Raw genomic sequence first — 25,237 nt, 5'->3', positions numbered from 1 at the left:
CCAGGTGGACACTGACTGAAAAACGCATTATGTGAGATGGTAATTCTGCTGATATTTGAGGTTTAGATCGTCAGTGGCATTATGGGGGGGACCTGTCCAGTGTTCAATATTCTGTGTCTGGAAGAAAACGTGCTCCCAGTTGAAAATGAGGCTGGGTTAGGGGTGTTTTTCCAATTGTGGTGACTTGTAGTGAAGGGCCACCTCTTTTAAGTGCATAGTACCTTCAACAGAATCGGGCTAGCCACAGAGTGAAGAGGGACCGGCAAGGTAAATATTTAGGTCGCTGAACAGAAAGGTCTATTTTTATTTTTACGAGGAAACTAACTGAATAGTTAACAAAGGAACAAGGAAAGAATGTAGTTTCTGAGGTCAGCTCTTTCTTGGATGGTGTCTCAGGCGCTCTGAACATATGGATCATATCTTGTTGGTGTGTACTTTAGAGAGCCGCCATATCAGAGCACGTAATAAAATTGAATCTTATTGGCAAGGTGTTCCCAGTGTTGATGGATCCAGATTGAAATTGTAGTCTGTGGTCTTCCATTTTCTAGACTTGTTTCAGGTAATAGGCCAGGGGATATGATCGCTATTTATTATTTCAGATGAAAAATGATTGAACAAAAGTAGAAATAATGGGGTCTATGGAATTATTTGCTGATACTGTTAGGATTTCAGAGATTGGGGGGACCTAGGTGGCTCCATTGGTTAAGTGTCCGACTCTTGATTTCAGCTCAGGTCATGACCTTAGGGTCATGGAATCGAGCCCCGAGTTGGGCTCCACGCTGGGTGGGGAGCCTGCTTAATATTCTCTCTTTCTCTCTCCTTCTGTCCCTCCCTGCTCCTTGTGCATGCTCTCTCTCTTAAAAAAAAAAAAAAAGGATTTCAGAGATTGGACAGATTGGATGTGTTCTCTCCCCTCGATGGGCAGTCTTCCGTCTGTTGGTTCTGTGGTAGCTTGAAAAGCAAGTTAAATATGAGCCTGGTCAAGACATACATTTCTTCAGCTGAGTATCTTTGCATTTTCCGGTTAAAGCCTGAATAACTTTTCCAATTTTAGAAAGAGATGAGAGGCTATCTTCATTTGAGTAATATTGTCCAAAATAGCAGGGTTTTTTTTCCAGTGATGAAAAATTTCCTAATTGTTTCAGAGAATGTCTGAAACACCAAAAACTGGAACCACTGGATTAGCTTGGGATTTAGGAGTCCTCTGTGACAGAGAAGTAGGCCAGTTTGAAATTTTGTTTGCACAAAAGACCAGAGATAAAGGAAATTCATCTTCAAAATACACTTGAAAAACAGTATGCCTTAAGAGCATGCAATATAAGGAGTCAGCAATTTGGTGAGACTGAGGATTAACAGCTCTACAGGATGGTTTCTATGGCTGGTTAATAATGCTCCTGAATTCAGACAGTATTTTTTTCTCTGACTCATGTGGGTCAAACAGAGGGCAGTGTATGGGTAGGGGCGAAGGTTGGGCAAGGCATGTAGCTGTTAATACCATATTCTAAAATTATTATTGACTCTATGTACTTTTAGTGATAAGGCATAATTTATCTTAAAGTTTCAAATAATCCTGAGATTTTTATGTTGTTTAAATAGATGTATTGGTGAAAATGTACCACATGTTGCATGAGGACCATCGGAGACCCTCATTTAAGCTGTTCTTTTGAAGGAGTCCAGGGTACTCCTTTTAAATAGGTTGATCACAATTTGTCATAGTTATAATCATTGAAAACTACAATCTCAAGAGAAATGATCAACTTGAAATCTTCCCATCTAGCCACTAGTGACTCTCAAGTTTTATTCTGTAAGAATGTCTGCTCTTATACGTAATGACTCATGGAACTCTACATCAGAAACTAATGATGTACTGTACAGTGACTAATATCACATGATTTAAAAAAAAGTTTATTAATTAAAAAAAAAGGATGTCTGCTCTTTCTTTGAAGTATTTACCTTTGTTAGCTGCAAAACAGACATTGCCAACAAACATCCCAGTGATCCTTGTCTATAGGAAGGTAAAGTCTTTCTGCTTTCGGAGTAGAAGCTACTTCTACCACCACACTCTAGAACTGCGTTAGAAAGTAAGTGTGTCAGAATAAGCTTCCAGAATACGCAGACCCTCACTGGAAGTGCTCAGCTGGTGCACAGACCATTTCAAATAGATTGAACAGCCCCCCACAATGGCTTGTCTGACTCCTCCACTCAACGCAAACCCTGGATGGTCAGTTGTTACGAATACGTCTGAGAGACGAGCCACCCGAAACTTCCCCTGAGCCCATGCATTTGCTCTGGTTAGATCACCAGACTTTGGGCAGGTACCAGTGACTTTCTGCCTTAAATCCATGCCCACCCATCTTTTAGATTTCATCACCATTACCTCACAAAGAGGCCCATTATATTATCCGAAAGTTCTAGATCAACTTTCCTCTTTATCGGAAACTCCTGGTTAATATCAATGCATTTTGACTGGCAAATAAAAGAAAAGAAAGAAATAACTTTCAGATGTAAATATCTAGCAACTTGGACTAAGATTCAAAACAAATATATGAACTCTCAGCTTAAAGACAAATTTTCTAAAAACTGCTAGGTCCTCATCCGACAAGACTGATGTACCAAAAGATCTAAAGTATAGCTATACATAACTCCAAAATGTAAGACTTTTTTAAAAAGACTGATTGATTGACTGATGGATTGATTTGACAGAGAGAGAGAGAGAGAGCAAGCACAAGCGGGGGGAGCAACAGGCAGAAGAAGAGGGAGAAGCAAGTGCCCACTGAGCAGGGAACCCTATGTGGGGCTTGATCTCAGGACCCTGGGATCATGACCTGAGCCAAAGGCAGACGCTTAACTGACTGAGCCACCCAAGTGTCTCCTAAGATCTTTAATTCAAACATGATGACTTAAAAAAAAAAAGACAAAGTTTCATCTAGGCTTGTTGTTTCCCTTCCTAAAATAAACAAAATTGTTCCTATTCAGGTATATAAAACCATCTTTACAGTATTGTATACTGTTAATTATCACATGGATAATATCATACAGTATAATATTGCCAGGATTGAGTAGCTTTGAGCATTAGTCCAAGGAAGAGCTTGTATTGGCTTCCTGTATTGACAGCCACTGGCCTGTCTTGGGCACAGACACATGGGGCTTCTCAGCAGGAAATGAGTTCGTCCCAGAGGTGTCCTGTATTGACACTGGCTACCCCTGCCAGATTTAGCCTTGGACTTCAAGAAGCCTGGTTTCCAGAGGCCCATTTATCTGCGCTACCATGAATAAGACCATCCCTATTTATTTCTGCTCCTATCTTTGCTAGTAAATGTGAATGACCCTGATGCGGCACTGGATCCTGGGACTCCAGGATCATGACCTGAGCTGAAGGCAGTCGTTTAACCAACTGAGCCACCCAGGTGTCCCACAGATATGTTTTTAACATAGATGATGGTATTGTAATCTTTTCAGAACCTGGCCACTCAGCAATGTCTCTTGGAGATCCTTCCGTATTAGCACAAAGAGAGCTGCCCCATTCTTTGTGATGGCTTTAGCATGTTCCACTGGGTGGGTACACCGTATTTATTCAGTTCTCTCTCTCTCTTTTTTTTAAGATTTTATTTATTTATTTAACAGAGAGAGATCACAAGTAGGCAGAGAGGCAGGCAGAGAGAGAGGGAAGCAGTCTCCCTACTGAGCTGAGACCCCGATGTGGGGCTTGATCCTAGGACCCTGGGATCATGACCTGAGTTGAAGGCAGAGGCTTTAACCCACTGAGCCACCCAGATGTCCCTCAACCAGTCCTCTCTTGATGAACATTTCATCTTCAGACTTTCCTATTATAAATAATATTGTGATTAATACCTCTGTACATGTCATTTTGCACGTCTATGAGGATATCTGTAGGATAAATTTCTAGAAGTGGAATTGTTTGGCTAAAAAGTATATACCAAAAAAAAAAAAGTGTGTCCAGTGCCGTATCAGGCTCCCTGCTCAGCAGGGAGTCTGCTTCTCCCTCTGACCCTCCACCTTCTCATGCTCTCTCTTTCTCTCTCTCTCTCAAATAAATGAAATCTTTAAAAAAGTATTCCTTAAAAGAAATCTGTGAAAAATGTCTATATGATATATTATCAAATAAGTATTTATACTATAGTATTCAGGTTTATCTTTTTGAACCCTTTTAAGTTGTGTAGGACATGCAACTTTTGCTAATTCAGTAAATAAATAAACAAAACACAATTTGAGAAGTCCATGCAAGTCTTACAAGTGAGTAGGTTAGGCCAAGGAAGAAGAAAGAAGCCTTTAAGGGAATCACTTTTGCTGCTTCTTAGCAGCTCTGATCAAAGTGGGATATGGGGCAAATGTATTTGCTTAACAAACACTTAATATAGTACTTCTCCCCACCAGGCCTTGTTGTGGGCACTTTATAAATATTTAATTCAATCCTCACAACAACCCTATGAAGTAGATGCTCTAGAGATGAGAAAACTAAGCACAGGGAAATTAAGTAACTTGTCCAAGGCCACCCAGAGAGCAAGTGCTGGAGACAGGATTTGAACCCCAGCAGTGCAGTTCTAAGATTTATGCTTTTTATAGATGCTGTGTTGCGCATCATGATGTCACGGTGTGAAAACTATGTGATGTCATGAATGTGAAAACCTTGACCTTGATCTCTTTAATACAGTCAACCAAAATAGTTGTATCTGAAATGAATTCATTGTGGATGTAACATGTAGAGGCCATTCCTTCCCCCCCCCATTCTAAGGTGACAGAACTTCTACCAATTCCCAGAATTCACCTGGGTATTCATATTATAAAAGCCTGAGCTTAAAGTCCTATAGTGATGAACTCACCAAAGTACATGAGAAGGAAGAGGAAGGAACAGCTTTGCCAAAATGCGTGATAGGGCAAAGAGGTATAACGAACTCCAGAGAAAAAGGAAGAACTCAATCTTTATGTTAAATTAGGTCAAAGAGAATTTCCAAATCAAGTCATCAAATCAATGCTCCAATTAAAACAGAGATCTCTTGGGGGCACCTGGGTTACTTGGTCGAGTAAGTATTCAACTCTGTTTCAGCTCAGGTCATGATCTCTGGGTTGTGAGATCGAGCCCCACGTCCTGGGTCAGGCTCTGCCCCGAGCATGGAGACTGCTTAAGATTCTCTCTCTCTCTCTCTCTCTCTCCCACTGTCCCTCGCCAACAACCTCCCCCCAGCATGTGTGTTCTTTCTTAAAAACAAAACAAAACAAAACAAAAACCAACAACAGCAAGAACAAAACCAGAGATCACTTATTGTGTTCAAAATACTGTTTTCACATTTACAAATAGGAGAAAGAGATGCCTGGGTGGCTCAGGGGGTTAAGCATCTGCCTTCGGTTCAGGTCATGATCCCAGGGTCCTGGGATCGAGTCCCACATTGGGCTCCTTGCTCAGTGGGGAACCTGCTTCTCCCTCTGCCTGTTGCTCCCCCTGCTTGCTCTCTCTCTCTAATAAATAAATAAAATCTTCAAAAAATATATAAGAAAGATAATGATAGATATTTACCACAGAGAGTTTAGAGTCTTACACTTGATTCACTCAGTAGTTGAGAAACTTATCTGCCCCTTCCTCCAAAGGGTCCCTTACATGTCACAGTGGCAATATTGCCTGTCTACTATTTTACACATACACATTCTTTCTAATTCTCAAGGAATTTTCTGAGAAAGGCATTTGTTGTGTGCAAAAGTTTTAAGATGGCCCCCAAAGGTGTCTTGCCCTCATCCTTGGCACCTGTGAATATGCTGAGCTTTCATTCTGGTGATTATAGTATGCTATATGGCCTAGGTGACCTTAAAAAATGGAGATTATCTGGGTGGGTCTGATCTAAACACGTGAGCCCTGAAAGGCAGATAACCCTCAAATGGCTGAGAGCAGAAGTCCCAGATACTCCACGTGTGTAGGTCCTGGTCTGAAGATGGAAGGGTCACGGGAAGGGGAATGTGGGTAGTTTGAAAGAGCTGGGAGGAATCCCCCCCACCCCCCAGCAAGGAAACAGGGACCACAGTCTTGTGACTACCTGCAAGGAACCAAATTCTGCCCAGAACCGGAATGCACTTCAAAGAGGACCCTGCGCTCTGGGCGAGAACACGGCCCAAATACCTCATGTCAGCCCCTGAAACTCTGACCCAGTTACGCCATCCGGGACTTCTGACCTGCATCACTGTGAGGTAATAAACGGGGGGTGTTCCCATCCCTGAGATGTATGCTAATTTGTTACACAGCCGTAGAAAAAAGAAGACAGCACTCCTTTCACAGGAGGACTGCAACTCAAAGAAGTTAAGCCAATTGGTTAAAACGATCTCTCTCGAACGCAGTGAGGGCAGACTTTGACCCAGGTCTGACTTCAGACCCAGTGGGCTTGTCTCCCTGATGGCCACACCACCTGTGACAACTGGCCCACTCAACTGCTAAGAAATGAGTTCCCCAGCCAGGAGCCTCGGGGAGGAAGGAATAAAGCTCTCTCCGCCTGAGGAAAGGATGAGTCAGACTCTTATTTTTAGAAACCAACCTGAAACGCTGGCAGAACAATTGCTTGGGTTTCTACGACGATCTTGATCCGAGGGAGTGCCCCCCACACCTGCTTGCTTGAGATCTACTAATGGGTCTCCCGTTTCAGCCCCAAGCACTAGGTGACTGACTCCCCAACATCTGAGGCCCAGTGGATTTCGTCAGATTAACATGCTGACAGCAAGAAGCAGTTAGGGGAAGAAAAAGCAAATCTTGTGAGCCACTTGTTAGCATTTTGAAACACACACTGACAACGCCTTCAGTAAAACCTTTCTCTCCAAGTTCTGGCTTTGTAAATATCAGCTTCATAAAGACACGTCCGTTTATAAAGGAGGCATATTAAAGAGCTGTTACCCTGAGGATCGGGTCCCAGCTCCCTGGGTGACCTTTCCTTCCTCTTTCCGGCTCACTCGGCTCCAACCACAGGGCCTGTAGGCATTCTGTCAAAGGTGCCATGCCCTACACTGCCCCAGGGCCATTGCACTTCTGTTCTGCCCGACCCCCTGTCCCCCCCCCCCCCCCCCCCCCCCCCCGGGCGTAGAACATTCTTCCTCCAGGCCCTGCCCTGAAGTCCCTCAGATCTGCTCAATGGCATCTGACCCGAGTGTCTTTCCCCGAACATCTTTAACACAGCTGTTCCCCACCCCCCCCACTTCTCAGCCAGCTTTGTTCTTCTTTAAGGGACTTATATTACCTGTTAGACTGAACACAGAAAATATACTCGTTTGTTTGCTGTAACCTGTCTTCCACACTAGAATGTAGGCTCCAGAAGGCCAGAGAGCTTTTATTTTACTCTTTGTTGTATCCCCAATGTTCCGCACAATTCATGGTACATAGCAGGGGGCTCAAATATTTGTTGGATGAATTAATGAATTGGGAATGAGAGCATCGCATCTGTTTAAATACTTTGTCACTCCTGAAATATTCCCACATCCCTTTTTCTTTTCTCTTTTTTGATAGAATTTGCTAACCTCTTCGGTGTGGAAAACATCCTTGACTGTAGAGTTATACAAAGACCAGAATAAAAGAAAAAAAGATTAAAAACTAGAGACAGAGGGGCACCTGGCTGGCTTGGTCTATAGAGCGTGTGACTCTTGATCTTGGGGTTGTGAGTTCAAGCGCCACATTTGTGTAGAAGCCACTTTTAGGTAAACAGCAATGGAGTGGAGAAAGGGCGCTTAGGTGCTTCCACCACTGATGGAACCCAGACAGGCCAGCCCATGGGGAGACCCACTTCAAAATATCCACAGGCCCTGAGTAACGAACGGGCTACTTACAACAAGACGCGGTTACCATTCGTCACCGTACCTCCTTATTTTCCCCTTATTTTTTTTTTTTTTTAGAGATTTTTTGGGGGCACCTGGGTGGCTCAGTGGGTTAAAGCCTCTGCTTTCGGCTCAGGTCGTGATCCCAGGGTCCTGGGATCGAGCCCCGCATCGGGATCTCTGCTCATCAGGGAGCCTGCTTTCCTTCCTCTCTCTGTCTGCCTCTCTGCCTACTTGTGATCACTGTCTGTCTAATAAATAAATACAAATCTTTAAAAAAAAGATTTTATGTATTTATTTGACAGAGAGAGAGTGCGAGAGCACTAGCTGGGTGAGGGGCAGAGGGAGAAGGACAAGTAGACTCCCTGCTGAGCAGGGATCCCAATTCGGGACTCGATCCCAGGATCATGCCGAGTTGAAGGCAGAGGCTTAACCCACTGAGCCACCCAGGCCCCCACATTCCCCTTTTAAAGCTAGCCCCCACTCATTGTCTCATGGCAGACAGCCTCTCACCTCTTTGCGGTGTATTCATTGTGTATTCATTGAAATTTGGTCTCCTTTGTTCTGCCTCAAGTGAGTTCTTTCACCTCCCATGCTACCGGCTTCCACCAGGTCCCCACATTTGGGGACCCCCATCCAATTGATGGGACACACTATTTATTTATTTAGAGGAGGGGGAGAGGCAGAGTGAAAGAGGGAGAGAGAGACTCTTTTTTTTTTTATTAATTTTTAAATTTTTTTATAAACATATAATGTATTTTTATCCCCAGGGGTACAGGTCTGTGAATCGCCAGATCTATACAGTTCATAGCACTCACCATAGCACATACACTCCCCAATGTCCATATGCCCACCACCCTCTCCTGACCCCCCGACCCCCAGCAACCCTCAGTCTGTTTTTTGAGATTGGGTCTTTTATGGTTTGTCTCCCTCCCCATCCCATCTTCTTTCATTTTTTCTTTTCCTACCCTCCAAACGCCCCATGTTGCATCTCTACTTCCTCATATCAGGGAGATCATATGATAGTTGTCTTTCTCCGACTGACTTATTTCACTAAGCATAATACCTTCTAATTCCATCCACGTCATCGCAAATGGCAAGATTTCATTTCTTTTGATGGCTGCATAGTATTCCATTGTGTATATATACCACTTCTTCTTTATCCATCCATCTGTTGATGGACATCTAGGTTCTTTCCATAGTTTGGCTATTGTAGACATTGCTGCTATAAACATTCAGGTGTGTGTGCCCCTTCGGAGCACCACATTTGTATCTTTAGGGTATATACCCAGTAGTGCAATAGCTGGGTCATAGGGTAGCTCTATTTTCAGTTTTTTGAGGAACCTCCATGCTGTTTTCCAGAGTGGTTGCACCAGCTTGCATTCCCACCAACAGTGTAGGAGGGTTCCCCTTGGGAGAGAGAGAATCTTAAGCAGGCTCCTTGCCAGCATATAGCCCGAAGAAGGGCTTGATCTCACAACCCTGAGATCGTGACCTGGGCCCAAATCAGTAATTGGATGCTTAACCTTCTTAGCCACCCAGGTGCCCCGAGAGACACCCCATTTAGACACCACAGTTAGGTATAGAGAGCACTTAAAAATAAAATTTTAATAAATAAACAAAAACCAGAGATAAAGTGGTCTAAGAATGAAATCCTTACATGCTTTTCAATAGTCATGTGACCTTGGAAAAGTCACTTATTTCCCTTGGCTTCCAATGTCTTGTCTTTTTTTTTTTTTAATATTTTATTTATTTATTTGACAGACAGAGAGATCACAAGTAGTCAGAGAGGCAGACAGAGGGGGAGGGGGGAAGTAGGCTCCCTGCTGAGCAGACAGCCCGATGTGGGGCTCCATCCCAGGACCCTGAGATCTTGACCTGAGCTGAAGGCAGAAGCTTAACCCACTGAGCCACCCAGGTGCCCCGATGTCTTGTCTTTTCAAAGGGGATGATGAGAGTTTGATGCAAAGGGCTAAAGCAAATGTGGTTTCGTGGTTTATTCCTGCCCTACGATCCTTCGAAATTTGAATTCCATGGGTAGAGAATGAGGAAATATCAGTTTTTACCCCTGCCTAGGTTAAATGTAAAAGGAACATGTAACTTTGGGCTAATCCCTTCACCTCTCTATGCCTCCAAGAAACCAAAATCTCTTTGAGTCCTTTTGCAGTCAGGTCTTAGTCACTGGCCAGTTGGGGGTTGGGAAGGAGCTGGGTCAACCAGATATTCTGGTGTTTGTAAGATCTTAATCTCTGTCCCGACAGGGCCTAGGTCCGCCTGTTGTTTGGCAGGGGCGAGGCTCCAGACTTAAAATTTGGGTTCAGCAAATATTTTCAGAGTACCTGTCGTGAGCCGTGTGCTGAGGGCTACCGCACAGAACACTACAGACAGGTCCTTGCCGTCTTGTGTTCTCATTGTAGGAAACATGGTGAACAGGTCAGGGGAAAATGAATCCAAACCCATGATGAGTGCTGGGAAGGAAGTAGAAGAATGCTCCAAGAGAATAGCAGCTAGGAGCCATTGAGTTAACTTGGATCAGGGGAGGCCTTTCTGGCTGAGCCTTAAACCATGAGAAAAATGCGTGATGGGAAGAGCATTCCAGGCCTAGGGAGGGGCAAGTCCCACCATCAAAGCCTGAGTAACCTAATGGAGGCCATTGTGTGAAGGGGGTAGTGACTCAGGGGGCAGTGGCAAGAGATGAGGCCATGAGGCAAGAGCCCTGATGGGAGTGTGGCCAGACAGGCCATAGATAGGGTGACCAGTTGTCCCTTCTCACCTAGCACTACGGAGTTTCCTGGGATGTGGGACTTTCAGTGCTAAAAGCAGGAAAGTCTTGGGTAACAGAGGATAAGCTGGTCATACTAGTTGTGATAGGGGGCTACATTTGACCCTGTCTGCAGTAGGCAGCCACTGAAAGTTTTTAAACAGGGAAATGATATGTCTTTCTGTTTTCCGACGTCACTCTTGGCTTTTGTGTGGCAAATGCCCTGGAGAGGAACAAGATGGGAAAGGAGGGGGTCACTTCACCAGTTACTGCAATTCTCCATGCAACAGGGGATGGTGGGTTGAAACGGCCCAGCAGCCCTGAAGCGGAAGCAAGTGGATGGGTATAAGATGCGTTCTGGAGGTAGACTGAACCAGATGTGGGAATGTATGCAGCGAAGGAAAAGAAACGAGAGCTGACTCCTGGACTTTGGGTTTTAGGAGTTAGGAGATCAGTTTTGCTGAAGGAGGGAAATCTAAGAAGGATCAGAGGTGAAAGGTGGGGGGGACAGGGTGGGGGTGTCTGGAGTTCAGCTGGGAGGAAAATGTGACGCCAGGCTGAAGGCACTCTGAGTGTTGCGTGTTCAAAGCATTTTGTAAGCACTGGCTAATTAGTTCTCATAACAGTTGTTCTGAGTTGTTAATTGCCTGAACCCCATTTTACAGGCTCTGGAGAAGAGCAAGTGTCTGCAATTTGCCTAAGGCTAAAGTAAATTATAGAACTAACAGTAGCACCAATTAATTCCTGGTAGTCTTCTGCTCTGCCAATCTTTTAAAGAGTAACTCTTTGGTTAGGATGAATAAATTGAATGGTATTTTGGAAAAGGAAGGCATGGATTTTGAGGTCAGCAGACTTGGAGTCATGTTTTGGGTCCCCTCCCCCACCCTGCCTTATTACTTGTGTGACTGACCACATACATAAAAGTAATATCCTTGGACCTTCAGTTTCCTATAAAACAATAATTATCGAGTCAAATACTTAACATGTTCTTACTTTCTGCTGTATCCACAGTCCTCCTGTTAGACTACATCTGATCACACTGTAATGAATTAGCAGTATCCCATATATAAAGACACTCTCCACTCCCTTTTAGCCTGGTTTGATTTCTCTTCATAGGACCAATTTCCATCTGACCTAAGATATATCCACTGAAGTTCAAGGATTTTGTCTGTCTTGTTCCCCGCTATATTCCCAGAGTCTAGAACAATGCCTGGCGCAAGTGAGTGCCCAGTAGTATTTATTGGATGAGTGAATAAGTGGATTTATACACATAAAATAGCACACGATAGAAACACATGGTAGGAATTTAAGCGGTTACTATATCAGAATAGGAATTGAGCAACATACTCGGTTTTCTATGTTCCTTGTCTAAGAAGGTGTTTTAGCACCACTTCCTTATGTGTTTTAATATTAAAAACAAGTCGGGGCACCTGTCTGGCTCAGTGGGTAGAGCATGCAACTCTTGATCTTGCCTGATGAGTTCAAGTCCCACTTCGGACATAGAGCCTACTTAAAAAAAAAAGGTGGGGGGGTGCCTGAGTGGCTCGGTCAGGTAAGCATCTGACTCTTGACTTCAGCTCAGATCATGATCTCATGGTCCCGAGATCAAGTCCCACACGGAGCCTCCTTAAGAGTGTCTCTCTCCCGGTGCGCCTGGGTGGCTTAGTCAGTTAAGCGTCTGCCTTCGGCTCAGGTCAGGTATTTACCAGTTTTCTACTTCATTTGATTCATGAACAGAAAGCTAGTCTGTGCTATTTCGTGGTGAAACTAATTATCTTGTGGGTTAGTTACATGGTCCTGAGTACAAACCATTTAATGCACAAACTCATGAACGACAGGTGTATGAACTAACGAAACCAATGGAAGTTTCCAAAGTGTGCTACCACCACTTAGGGATGACAATTGTATTTTTAAACAATTGAGAAAAAATTTGGAGTTATAGATGTTTTGTCATCTCTCAGACCTCTATTTTTTTTTTTTTTAAGACTTTGTTTTTTTATTTGACAGAGATCACAAGTAGGCAGAGAGGCAGGCAGAGAGAGGAGGAAGCAGGCTCCATGCTGAGCAGAGAGCCCGATGCGGGACTCGATCCCAGGATCCTGGGATCGTGACCTGAGCCGAAGGCAGAGGCTTTAACCCACTGAGCCACCCAGGAACCCCTCTCCCAGACCTCTTAAGGAAGAATGGAAAAGCTACAAGTAACCTTTCTTCTATAAAAATATTCAACCTCAAAAAAAAAAAAAAAAGGACTCAACCTCTCAGTAGTAGTAATTTTATTATAAAACATTCATTCTTAATTCCTATAACCTAGGACTACAGGTCTTATCATTCTTATTACTATCTTTAGTTTAACCCTGTCTCCTTTAAATATTTGTTCAAATGCCACCCCTATAGGAGAGGTCAATTCTTTTTTTCAAAAGATTTTATTTGTTTATTTGACACAGAGAGAGAGAGAGCGCACAAGCAGAAGGAGTGGTGGGCAGAGGGAGAGGGATAAGCACAAGGAACCTGATGCGGGACTCGATTCAAGACTCTAGGATCATGACCTGAGCAGAAGGCAGATACTTAACCATCTGAGCAGCCCAGGTGCCCCAGGAGAGGCCAATTCTGACCACTCATGCTCTAGCCCCCAGGCGTCCTGGTTTCATTTTCATCCACTCTGTTTTTTGGGTTTTTTTGTTTGTTTGTTTTTAAATCACAGCACTTGCCACCTTAAAGCTATTATATAACTTACTTATTTTTCATATTTATTGTTTATGTCCCCTTGGTTAAAGTGTAAACTTCATGAAGGCAGTAACGTTTATCTATTTTGTTCACTCTGTATCCCCAGGACTGAGAACGTAGTCCGCCACCTCATAGATGAATGAACAAAACTTAGACTCCAAGACTTAAAAAATCTAAGGTTGCTGGAGGTTAAGGAGGCGAGACAGAAACTGCAGTTACTGGTCTCAAGTCACATCAGGATGATGCACGGAGAAGCACAGCCCCTAGGTGATGCCCGTGTGGCTTCCAGGCATAGCATCAGCAAGGCTGTCACTGTCTCGGCACTCCCCCCCACCAATATATCCTTTCTGTTTCTCCCTCACCCTCCCCAGTGTCAGGCTCTCCCTGGCCCCTAGCCCACAGTTCAGTTACTTTCTTGGCCACTTCCGTATATTAACTCTCTTTTCCCCATCTCCCCCATTCTGCATCTTCCCTCCCTCACTGAGAATAGGAGAATAAACAAATGAACGAGCCATCAATCAGTTGACGGGCCACGGGGCGTTTACCACGTCTGCTATGTAATTAGCACAGCAGGCATACAGCGTATCCTAAGAGTTGAGCCAGCAGCTCTGGGACTGGACAGACCTTGGTGGAAATCCTGCCTTTGCCTCCTACTAGCTGGCTGGCTGGGGACAGTCACTTAAATCCAGTTTCTTCATCTGTGAAGTGAGGATGATAATAGCGTGCGCCTCAGAGGCTGTTCTGAGGAATGAGTGAGATAATGAGTATGAAATACTTAGAATATTGCCAGACACAGATTAAGTGGTCATAACTATTAACACTCAAGATTACTTCTGTCTTGGGCGGCTGGGTGGTTCAGTCGGTTAAGCCTCTGACTCTTGACTTTGGTGTGGGTCCTGATCTCCCAGTCTTGGGATGAGGCCCACCTCAGGCTCTGTGCTCGGCCTGAAATCTCCTCGAGATTCTCTCTCTCTCTCCCTCTGCCCCTCCCCACAGCTAGCCCACTCTTGCACATGTTCTAAGGTAAATAAAATCTTAAAAAAAAATTAATTCTGTCTTAAGGCTCTGTGGGGAATTGGCTATATGTCAAAGACTTGATCCTTGCCTCCCTAGAACTTTCCAGCCCATCAGTAAACTAGAAAACAATCCAGGGCTGGATATATGACCTAAGACTGACTTGTGTGGTTTAGACATTTAATGGCGTTGAAAGGAGTAAAAAGAGAAAAAAAAAAAACAAATACCAGAAATACTGATGTGTAGTGTATTTACAAGGCAGAAAATATGTTACCAGATTTGTATATATTAAAAAAACACTTTATATGTAGTATATTCAAAATGTATATATATTAGATTCATAATATATTTAAAAGAAAAAAATGTATGAATTACAAGTATTAGTAGCCACACGACCTGGTTCAAATTCCAGCTCTACACTTAGTAGCTGTGTGAGTTGGTCAAGCCATTTAGTCATTAGTCTCTCTGTGCCTGTTTCCCCATCCATAAAATGGAAGTGTCCCATAATATTATGAAAATTAGACTAATGAACATATACACAGTACTGAGAACAGCACTTAGCATAACTGCAAGTACCCTAGTGTCAGCTACTGTTATCACACATTTATTTTCTTTTTATCCTTAAAGTCTTCATTAGAGAAAAATAGTTTAAAATGCCATAACTTCATTCTTCTACTATTCACTCCAATAATTAGTATGTGTTGCTTTATTTTGATTTACCAGTATACTGTGCTGGTAGCAAACAAAACAAAACAAAGAAAACACAACCCTCCAGTAAGCATCCTGTGGTCAGCTGGCAGGACCAAGTATTGAATTCTGAAAAAGAATTAGACCATGTGTGAAGAAGGTATGGACTTAGATTATGTATTAAAAGGGGAGGTTATAGGGGCGCCTGGGTGGCTGAGTGGGTTAAGCCACTGCCTTCGGCTCGGGTCATGATCTCAGGGTCCTGGGATCGAGTCCCGCATCGGGCTCTCTGCTCAGCGGGGAGCCTGCTTCCCTCTCTCTCTCTCTGCCTGCCTCTCCGTCTACTTGTGGTTTCTCTCTGTCAAATAAATAAATAAAATCTTAAAAAAAAAAAAAAAAGGGGGAGGTTATATATTGCCTCATATACCCAAAATATTAAGCTCCAAAATTTTGCATGTACAGTATTACTCTTCCGCTTTTTGGATTTTCAACTCTTTCCATTATCTTAATTTTTTTTCCACCCAAGGAATTACCATTTCATATACATGTAGCACACACCTAAAGCATGGCCTCGCTGTTAATTTTTTTTTAATCTCATATGTTCATTACAGTATACATTTTTTATATATGTTGTCTTAAGTTTACGATTTTTTTTTTAAGATTTTATTTATTTATTTGACAGAGAGAAATCACAAGTAGATGGAGAGGCAGGCAGAGAGAGAGAGGGAAGCAGGCTCCCTGCTGAGCAGAGAGCCCGATGCGGAACTCGATCCCAGGACCCTGGGATCATGACCTGAGCTGAAGGCAGCGGCTTAACCCACTGAGCCACCCAGGCGCCCAAGTTTACGATTTTTAATGTTCTATTGGTCTACTACCCCTGCTAAAGCTTTTGGACCCTATTTGAATAAGCACTGCATAGAAGTAACCAAAATCATTTTTCAAGGAGTTACTACTCAAACTGTATTTTAAAGTCTTTCTGTCTCTCTTCAAATAATCCAGTACATTGTGATGTTGGGGAATATGTATAAAATCTTTCATAGAGCAGAACACAAACATAAAGCATTATAACAGATTCTGGGATGTCAAAAAAAAATCGTCCTTTATTCTAAGGTTAAAAATAATACCTTTTTTTTTCTAATAATACCTTCCATTCTGAAAAACAGGCATATAAACTTTACAGTGGAGAAGCCTTAACGAAGGAATCAAGGTTAATATCATCATCACTAATAAGATGTATCAGTCCCGTTGTTCTCCCTGAAGGGACACACCAAGGACACATCACTTCTTTGTTACTCCTGCCAGAAGGATTAGTGATTAGTCTAATCATGAGTAAATATCAGACGAACCCAAACTGTGAGGCATTCTATAAAATAATTAGCTGGTATTCATCAACTGTGTCAAGGTCAGGAAAGAAACACAAAAACTGAGCGATGATTGTAGGTTGGAGGAAACCAAAAAGACACAGCGACTAAGGACAATCAGTGTAACAGCCCGTGTTGGGTCCCGTGTTTAGTGGGAAACTGATGAAATTCAAATAAGGTTTATAGTTTACTTAACAGGCTTGTATCTGTCTATGTGAACTCTACCGCATTCATAGTTGTGCTATGGACATGGAAGATAACATCACAGGAAGCGGGGGGAGGGCTAGTCATGGACTCTCCGTACTCTTACTGCTACTTTTCTCTAGGTCTTCAACTCTTTAGAAGTGAAAAGGTAAACAAACATGAGAACTCTCTGTGTCTGACTTTAAAACCCTGGCTCTTAACCACCAGAAGGTACTCAGAATTCTAGGTTCAAGCTCCGTAGGGACTGTTTGATGTTTGGTTTCTGGAGCTCCATGGCAAGACGCCTGCCTTGTGTCTCAGAGCTAGGTCCTGTGTTTAGAGTACGAGGAAATAAATAAATAAATAGGAAAAAGAATAAATAATAGTTCAGCTTCAATGAACCTATGCACAGATTTTCAATCCAAAAACGACTAGAAAGCTTGTCAGCATTCAAATATTAGCTAACATTAATAGGGCTAAACTTACTATGTGTCAGGCTCTTCTCTCAGCGTGTTACAAATTTTTTTTAAAAGATTTTATTTTTGTTTTTTTGACAGAAAGAGAGAGAGTACAAGCTGGGGAAGTGGCAGAGGGAGAAGAAGAAGCAGGGAGCTGAGCAGGGAGCCCAACAAGGACCTTGATCCCAGGACCCTGAGATCATGACCTGAGCCAAAGGCAGATATTTAACCAACTGAGCTACCCATGTGCCCCTATGTTACAAATTTTAATACATTTAATCTTCATACCAACCCTAGGAGGGTAGATAGTATTGTCCTTTCCTACAGATGATGAGATTGAGACACAGATTTTCAGTGACTTGTCCAGAGTTACAAAACTAACCATTGGGAAAGCCAGAATTCAAACCCAAGCTTCCTGGCTCTACAGTCCATGCACTTATCCAAGATACAACACGGCCCTCTGCCTCAGTTTTGTGTTATTAGAAATTTTATTTTGAATTACCTGTGATTCAGGGAGCACCGTCTGTCTGCCTGTGGGATCTTGAGGCTGGACCCCTTAGGTCCTAAACTATGTCCAACCACAGCCTGGTACGAAGCTCAAACCCTCCCTACAGGGTCCTGGGTCTACAGAGAGCTCTCTGAAGCCTTAGCTAGGTTGGCTCTTCTAGCTTTGTTCCAGAAACCTGAAGAGAAAGGATTCTCTTCCCAAACCCAGGGCTCACTTCTCTACCTGAGCAGCGGGTTTCATTTTCTCTCTACAAAAACATGATCCCATTTATGCTACATAATCGGTGAGTTTGCCAAACATGACTTCCATCCCCCTCTGAGATTCTCAGAACCGAACACGCAAACCCACAGGCTCCAAAAACTACGGGTGAGTCAATTCAACTAGAAAAGCAGAAAATATGCTAATTGGCTTGGCTGAGCCAGAGAGGGTGGAGGGAAACTAAATTTCTATTCATAAAGTCTGATTCATTTAGAAGAAGAAAAAGTCACATGCCAACGGATTGGGGGTTTGTGTTCACTGCACTGAGGAGAAGTACAGAGCCTTCATACTCGCAGGGGTGACTAAGCCTTTATTTCCCTCGGAACACAAAGAACCGCGGCTTTGCACACCCCCTCACTGTAATTAGCTCTTGCAGACGGGATGAAGAACCGAACACGAGAGGTCTTCGGCCCTGCGCCAAGCACTCAGAATTATTTATTTTATTTCGTTTAAGGACACAGAGGAGAGGACCCTGTCTAATGGCCCGTTTCTTTGGGGGCCCCTGCGTGACAGGCAATGAGGAGATAATTATGCTCTCTTCTCTTTTCAGACCAAGAGGAGGGTCCTCCCCAGAGACCCAGGTTGCACATGGGCTGAGCCAGTGGTGGGCTCGGAAATGTTTAACAAGCGGCCTGGGGGCGAATTGAAGGCTGATTTGCAGTGTTTGCCCTATGTCTATAGAGTAAACACTCTCACCTTGGCTGATTTCAACTGACATTGTTGAAGGAGGAGCCAGGAAGGGAGGAGGGAGAGCACTCCTCTGTGTGCTCTGTCCACCCTCCAAACACAGGGGCTGTGAATAACCTTACAAAGAGATAATATAAAATGTCATGAGCTAGTTAGGAAACTGTAAGCTTTGTGTACCTGCTATTGCATTTTCAATGTAAGTTATTTAAGCTTCTAGCATTTACTTTAATTTTTTAATTTTTTAAAAAAGATTTTATTTATTTATTTGAAAAAGAGTGAAAGCAAGAGAGATCACAGAGTTCTGGAGAGGGAGACACAGACTCACCGCTGGGCAAAGAGCCCCGTGTGGTGCTCGATCCCAGGACCCTGGCATCAGGACCTGACCTGAGCCAGAGGCAGTCGCTTAACCGACTGAGCCACCCAGCTGTCCCAAGAATGATGTCATTTAATTTTAACCCTGGCTGTGTGGGGCATGTGGTCCCCAGCCGTGAGAGCCAGACAAGGCAGCTCCAACACCTGGCCGGGGCCCCGGGTTGCAGGGGTGGGTAGGGTCGGTTACAGAGGGGCTCAAATAGTTCTGTCGTGTCAGAATGGAGCTCAGCCATTCTCATCCAGGGCTGCTGCTGCCTTCTCGTTTGGTGAGAACAGTCATGACGGCCCGCCTTGCCTCACTGTACCCATTGACCAGACAGAGAGATCACCTCCGTTCCTGACTTTACAAAAGAGGAAAGTAAGTCTCAGGAGAGTCACGTAACAGCGATAATTTAAGAGTTGGCACTGATTAAACTCCTACTAATACTGTATGCCAGCTGCTATGCTGGATGCATGGCAGACTGTGTCCTTGGAACCTCACAAAAGTCATATCAAAGTGCCCTTTGGTGTGTTGGCATCATGGTTCACCAAAAAGCAGCTCCTCCTCTTGACTGTGTCTTCCCCACCCGAGCCGCCTTTCATTTGTTCTTTGAGACTTAAAGACTTCTCTCTCTCTCTCTCTTTTTTTTTTTTTTTTTTAAGATTTTATTTACTTGACAGAGAGAGAGGGGGAAGCAGGCTCCCTGCTGAGCAGAGAGCCTGATACAGGACTCCATCCCAGGACCCTGAGATCATGACCTGAGCCGAAGGCAGAGGCTTAATCCACTGAGCCACCCAGGTGCCCTGAGACTTAAACACTTTTTATAAGTCTTTGGCCATATCATTTTTGTGTACCCGCCATTCCTCGCATAGAGCCTTATATACACTAGGTGCACAGTACATGTTTCCTGAATTTCAATATTGAGATATTTAAGCTCCAGACCCAAATATGCTGCTTGAAGTCTTGGAAAACACTGTCTCAGTATTCCTTACCATTGCCAAAAAGGTTTTTGGAACTATTTGGGTAGTAAAATATACATAGTCTAAAATTTACCGTTTTAACCGTTTTAAAATGTATAATCCTGTGGCGTTAAATGCACCCACAACACTTTGTAACTTTCATCATTATCCGTTTTAGAACTATTTAAAATAGACATCCACAATAGCTTTTAATTTTTTTTGTTTATTGAATAAGTAACATGTGCATATGACAAAAATGTACACAGTCTGTGAAAGTTTGCAGGACAAAGAAAGTCTCCCCTCTCTAGACCCCATAGCCCTCCATTTCTCCTTCTCTAGAGGCAACGAGTAACCATTTCTGTACATTTTTGTATGGAAGTAAAGCATGAACCCTAGAGCCAGCTAACCTGGGTTGAAATCCTGGCTCTACCACTCACCAGCTGTGTGACCTTGGCCGAGTCATTTAACTTGAGTCTCTGTAAAATGGAGATACTGATAGTATCCCAGCGTTCTTGTAAGGATTCGTGAATTCTTATGTTAAAAGGGCTTAGAATTGGGCATCTACAAAGTACTATTTAATTCTTAGGAATACTACTCTTATCTTCCCATATACGAGTGATGTTCCAGGCTATATGTGTCAAAAATCAGCGTGGGAGCACTGAAGGGTGAAGTATGGGATGAGGCTGCATTTTCTGACCAGAACACCCTGTATGGGGAGTAGGAGACCCACGTTCTCCTGTGTCACTGGGTAAGCTTTGAAGCCTTCAGACTCTACCTCCCCGGGCTTTTGTTTTCTCACGTGTGGAATGAGAACATTTAGCAGATGAGTTGTGGGGTCCCTTTCACGTTTAATGTTCTATATCCATCTCTAAAAGCTTTGAAAAGCTCCAGCACTCTCTCAGGGAGCTGAAGAAGGAATTAGTCAGAAGGAGGCGAGTTCCTCAGGCATCGATACCTCAAGTGGGACCGAGACTCCCAGGTCAACCGTGCCACCTGCTTGATTTGTCTGGTTTCCCACATCCTCTTTTAAAGGAGCTGTGTCCCTCTTCGAGAAGTTTCGATCTCAAGTTAACGTGCTCTGTTTCAAAAGGCCAGAGGCATTCTTTGTTGGCCTTGGTGACTCACAGGGACAGGTTGCCCCCTATTATATTCGGACTGCCATCCAGAATTACTGCACTGATAGATGACGGAGTCTTCTGCTTGGTTTTTTAAAAGGTAAAATTTACCGGTTGGTAATCTGTGGTTACTTTCTGGTGTGCTTGAACCAGATGGCACTTTCAGTGACAAAACTGTATAGCACAAAGAGGTTTCACTGTGTTCTAAATCTTCTCTGCGCTGTTTCTCAGATATCAACATTTCTGCTCAAGCGAACTGTTTTTCTGAGCCCTGAAACTTAGACACAATGAGAACAGAAGAGGGATGGTCCCAGGGTCTGATTAGCCCAGAGTCATCATTTAGACTACTTTTGTATTAGACATTCAAATAAAATTATATGAATTTCGGGGCACCTGGGTGGCTCAGTGGGTTAAGCCTCTGCCTTCGGCTCAGCTCATGATCCCAGGATCCTGGGATCGAGCCCCACATCTGGCTGTCTGCTCAGCAGGGAGCCTGCTTCCCCCTCTCTCTCTCTGCCTACTTGTGATCTCTTTCTGTCAAATAAAGAAATAAAATCTTTTTAAAAAAAGGGTTATACAAATTTCTATTTGGATACTCACTTTGACTGTGAACATGTAAAAATTGACCATTACTGTTGTCATTACTACTGCTTTACTATTTTTTTTAAGATTTTATTTCTTTATTTGACAGAGATCACAAGCAGGCAGAGAGGCAGGCAGATAACAATTGATAACAAATATTGATAACAAATGTTATTGATAACAAATATACACTTGTATATTGCCATTTGCAAAGTATATTTTAAATATCACCTTAGTTGGTCTATATTATTATCCTCTGGGGAAGTTTGGGAAGGTAGAGAAGAGAATAAGCTTCAGAGTTTTACCAAACTGGGTTGGAATCCCAGCTCTGCTCTTAGATTCGGTTAGACTCCATGTCGTGCCTATAAATCAGGGATAGCAATACCAATTTTTTAATACAGTATAAAGTGGGTGTATTTGGAGACATAATACAGACAGCCCAGCTCAGTTCCTGGCACAAACACCCAATAAATGATAGCTATTACTATTGTTGTTTAAATTAGTCTCCTTTATCAAAAAATACTTTTAAAAAAATACTTTTTTTTTTTTAAAAATTTTAGAGAGAGAGAACAAGAGAGAGGATGAGTGGGAGCGGCAAAGGGAAAGGGAGAGAGAATCTCAAGCAGACTCTGTGTTGAGTGCGAAGCCCGTCTCAGGGCTCAATCTGATGACCTTGAGATCATGACCTGTGCTGAAACCAGGAGCTGGACACTTAACTGACTGCGCCACTCAGGTATCCCTAAGATTTTATTTTTAAGTAATCTCTATGCCAATCATGGAGCTTGGATTCATAGCCCTGAGACCAGAAGTTGCATGCTTTACTGACTGAACCAACCAGGTGCCCCTAGACTCCTTTTCTATTCGAGGATATTGAGGCTCAAAAAGATGACCGTTCATCTTTTCAGTCACAGCTTTTATGATGGAGATGATGACATCTTCATCAGTAAGAGGCTTGACTCAAGGCTGTTTAGGTCACTAGTGATAAAGCCATGACTGAATCGTAGGTCTTCTAGATGTAAAACCCACCTGTGTCCTTTCCACAGTGAGACACCGACATTCAGAAAGACCCTTCTCCTGCACGACAAGTGCCTAGCTTAGTTATTTGACTTGTTGAACAGATCTGTGTTGGGGTTTTGTTGTTGTTGTTGTGGCTTTGTTCTTTTCCTCTTTTTCTGAGTCCGTTTTGATAGTTCCCCCCCCCAACTCCTCTTTCTCTTTCATTTCATAGAACCCAAACAAGGAATTGGAAATGAAGAGTAATAAAACAGTCCTTAGATTGGTTTCTGACTCATCATCCCATCTCCAAACAGCTCTAATTACATTCAGTGATCTACCACCTCAAAAGCCTCTGAACGTTCCCAGAGGTCTTTGAAGCTGGATGTTCTCTTCTGGGTCACCTAGCACTGCCCCGCCAGGCAAGCAGAGCAGAGTACACAGGGCAGGTTAACTTCGGGGCTTTCAGACTCATGAAGGAGCCCCAACTGCAGTCCACAGGTCCTGAATTCCAACCCAGGCTTCTTTTCTTCTTCATTTTGCTCTTCAAGGAGACTTCTCTCCCCTCTCCCCTTGTCCTCGAACTAAGTCCATTATCTTCCTAATCCTGTATGATGGACTCCAGGATCATTTTAAACATCAGTGGGTTACACAATTGTGACATTGGAGACACAGCGGTCATAAGACTAAAAAGGTTTCTTTGGAAATCACGCTGTCAAGATGGGAGTCTCCTCCCAAAGGTTTTGTTCTGGTCTTAGGGTGTAACAAGAGGCTATCTCGTGACAAAACTAAGCCTTCCTGCTTGGGGCTGAATTGAAAGTAGGGCAGTATTTGCCAATCCCGTGGTATTTCTGTGTCTCCCTTTGGTCCTCACCAACACTAGGAAGGGTGAAAATTTAAATCCCATGCCTTGTAGGCTTCCTCCCTCCTTCCTTTCTTTGGAAGCCAAGCACTCTCCTAAACCCAAATTTGGAGATTTTCCAAAAGTTAGGCCTCTTTAAACTTGATCCTCTGAAAGATCCTTTCCCTTCTTTCTCCCACAGTGGCAGTGCCTACCTCACAGCACACACAAAGGCAATGACTTTGCATGCGCAAGGAGGGGGAGAAAGGTTGGGGGGGGCGATTCTGAGTTACGGCTCCTGACAATTCTGAGCACGTGACCTAACCCAGACAGCAATGGTCATCCTTGGGTTTTGAACTGGGTGTGAATTATTTTTACATGCTTCTTGGCATTGAGACCTAGATTTCTTTCCTTACCGTTGGAGAGACCTTGCACAAGTCATTTAACCGCTCTGAGCTTCTGTTTTCCCATCTGTAGAATGGCAAGAGTGACAGCGCAAGGCTATTGAGGTCAAGTTTATGATGATCCTGGTACTGATATAATAACAGTTCAAATGTCTCCGATGTGAAAAATAAGCTAAGTGCCACCTGCCTGGCCCATGACTGTTGGGCTGGCAGGAAGGGCTACTAAAGATGGTAAAAGTTCCCGCCACAGGACCTGAGCTGGGACAGGAGAACAAAGGCCCAAGCAGGAATCTGAGACCCCCCGCCCTGGGCTCCTGTGGACCAATGGGATCCCGATGAGCGGCGGGATATCCAAATAAGGGAAACTTGCCAAAAGACCCCTGAACTTTCCCCAAGACCCCTTAAAAGCCCCCTCCTCCCTGCCTTGGGCGCGACTTCCGCCACTCTGCTTTTCAGAGTGGCGGAACCTCGCCCGAGGGTGCCCACCTCCTTCCAGCGCAACTTTCCTGGCTCCCCTGCTCCTGAGCCCTGAAACTTCGCCGGAGAGTGTTTTTAATAAATCTTGCCTTGCACCCACTTTGCCTGGTGTTGTGTTTATCTCGCCGGAAAAAGCTTTACCATGACAGCCCTTAGGCACTGCAGGTACCCCTTCCCTCCCTGCCTCCTGGGTCCTCTACTGCCCTTTTCTCATTCTTGCTCCCCTTCCTCCTCTCCTCTTCGAATCCTCCTCAGTTCTTTCCTGATTTCCACGTACAACATGGCGGAACACGGGCTCATTTTCCTGTGCCAACTCCCATTTCTTACACTTGAGGCTGCTCAGTTCATTTCCATTTCCGCTCAGCAGGAAAGACCCAACTTTACTTCTTGTGGCTTTGGAATCTGTGTTTCTGTTTGTTTGTTCGAAGTCCCACATCCCAGGGGATCAGCCTGCCCCTTCCAACCTTGCTACGCCTTCAGATGGGTCAGGTCTTCTTTGGCAGTGAGGTTTTAAAATAACCCTGCTGGCAAAGCACAGAGAGTCAGCTGAAACCAGCCTTCCCCGACGACCGGCTCTCTGCTCCACCAACAGTTTTGGATTCCTCCCTAGGATTAGATCTCCTTTTGGACTATTCATTCAGCCCCCAGCTAACCACAGGGCAGGCTTTTACCCTGTGATAAAACACACATACACACACACACATAAAAACAACAAAGATAGCAGCTGTCTTTGGGACTAAAGGCATCTTAGAATTGCCCCGGGCTTATCTGAGGCCATTTTTAGGTGGCCCTTGCCCCAGCCCTCCGGCTTCCCAGGCTCTGGTTTTTCACACCCTTGGAATTTACTCCACGGATTCCTAATGGCCTGGGCCAGTCGGCTTGGAGACCTGCCCTGCATTGAAAGGGAGCCCCTTCTTGGCAATAAGATCATAACCAGAGTAAGTACTTTGGGAGGGGCAGTGAAAGGTTCCTAGCCTCCCTCTCGAGACACAGTAAGAATGCCCTTTACCCAGAAGTGCTGGGTCAGGAACGTGGCTTCCAACATCTTGCTGTGTACACAAGGATAAGAGCCA

At 43.9% G+C, this 25,237-nt stretch overlaps 1 long non-coding RNA gene across 1 annotated transcript; it reads right to left on the bottom strand.

Annotated features, from left to right (window-relative positions):
- Positions 1–2,888: 2,888 nt before the first annotated feature.
- Positions 2,889–24,016, bottom strand: LOC116583918. The gene is made up of 4 exons (XR_004282968.1): positions 23,887–24,016; positions 20,039–20,052; positions 8,655–8,658; positions 2,889–2,899 (listed from the first exon to the last, which is right to left on the bottom strand). It is a non-coding gene; the product is annotated as an uncharacterized LOC116583918 (long non-coding RNA).
- Between the last annotated feature and the right edge of the window lie 1,221 nt (positions 24,017–25,237).

Source organism: Mustela erminea, chromosome 2 (genome assembly GCF_009829155.1).
Source record: "Mustela erminea isolate mMusErm1 chromosome 2, mMusErm1.Pri, whole genome shotgun sequence".
NCBI lineage: Eukaryota > Metazoa > Chordata > Mammalia > Carnivora > Mustelidae > Mustela > Mustela erminea.
This window is presented reverse-complemented; position numbering and strand designations above follow the sequence as displayed.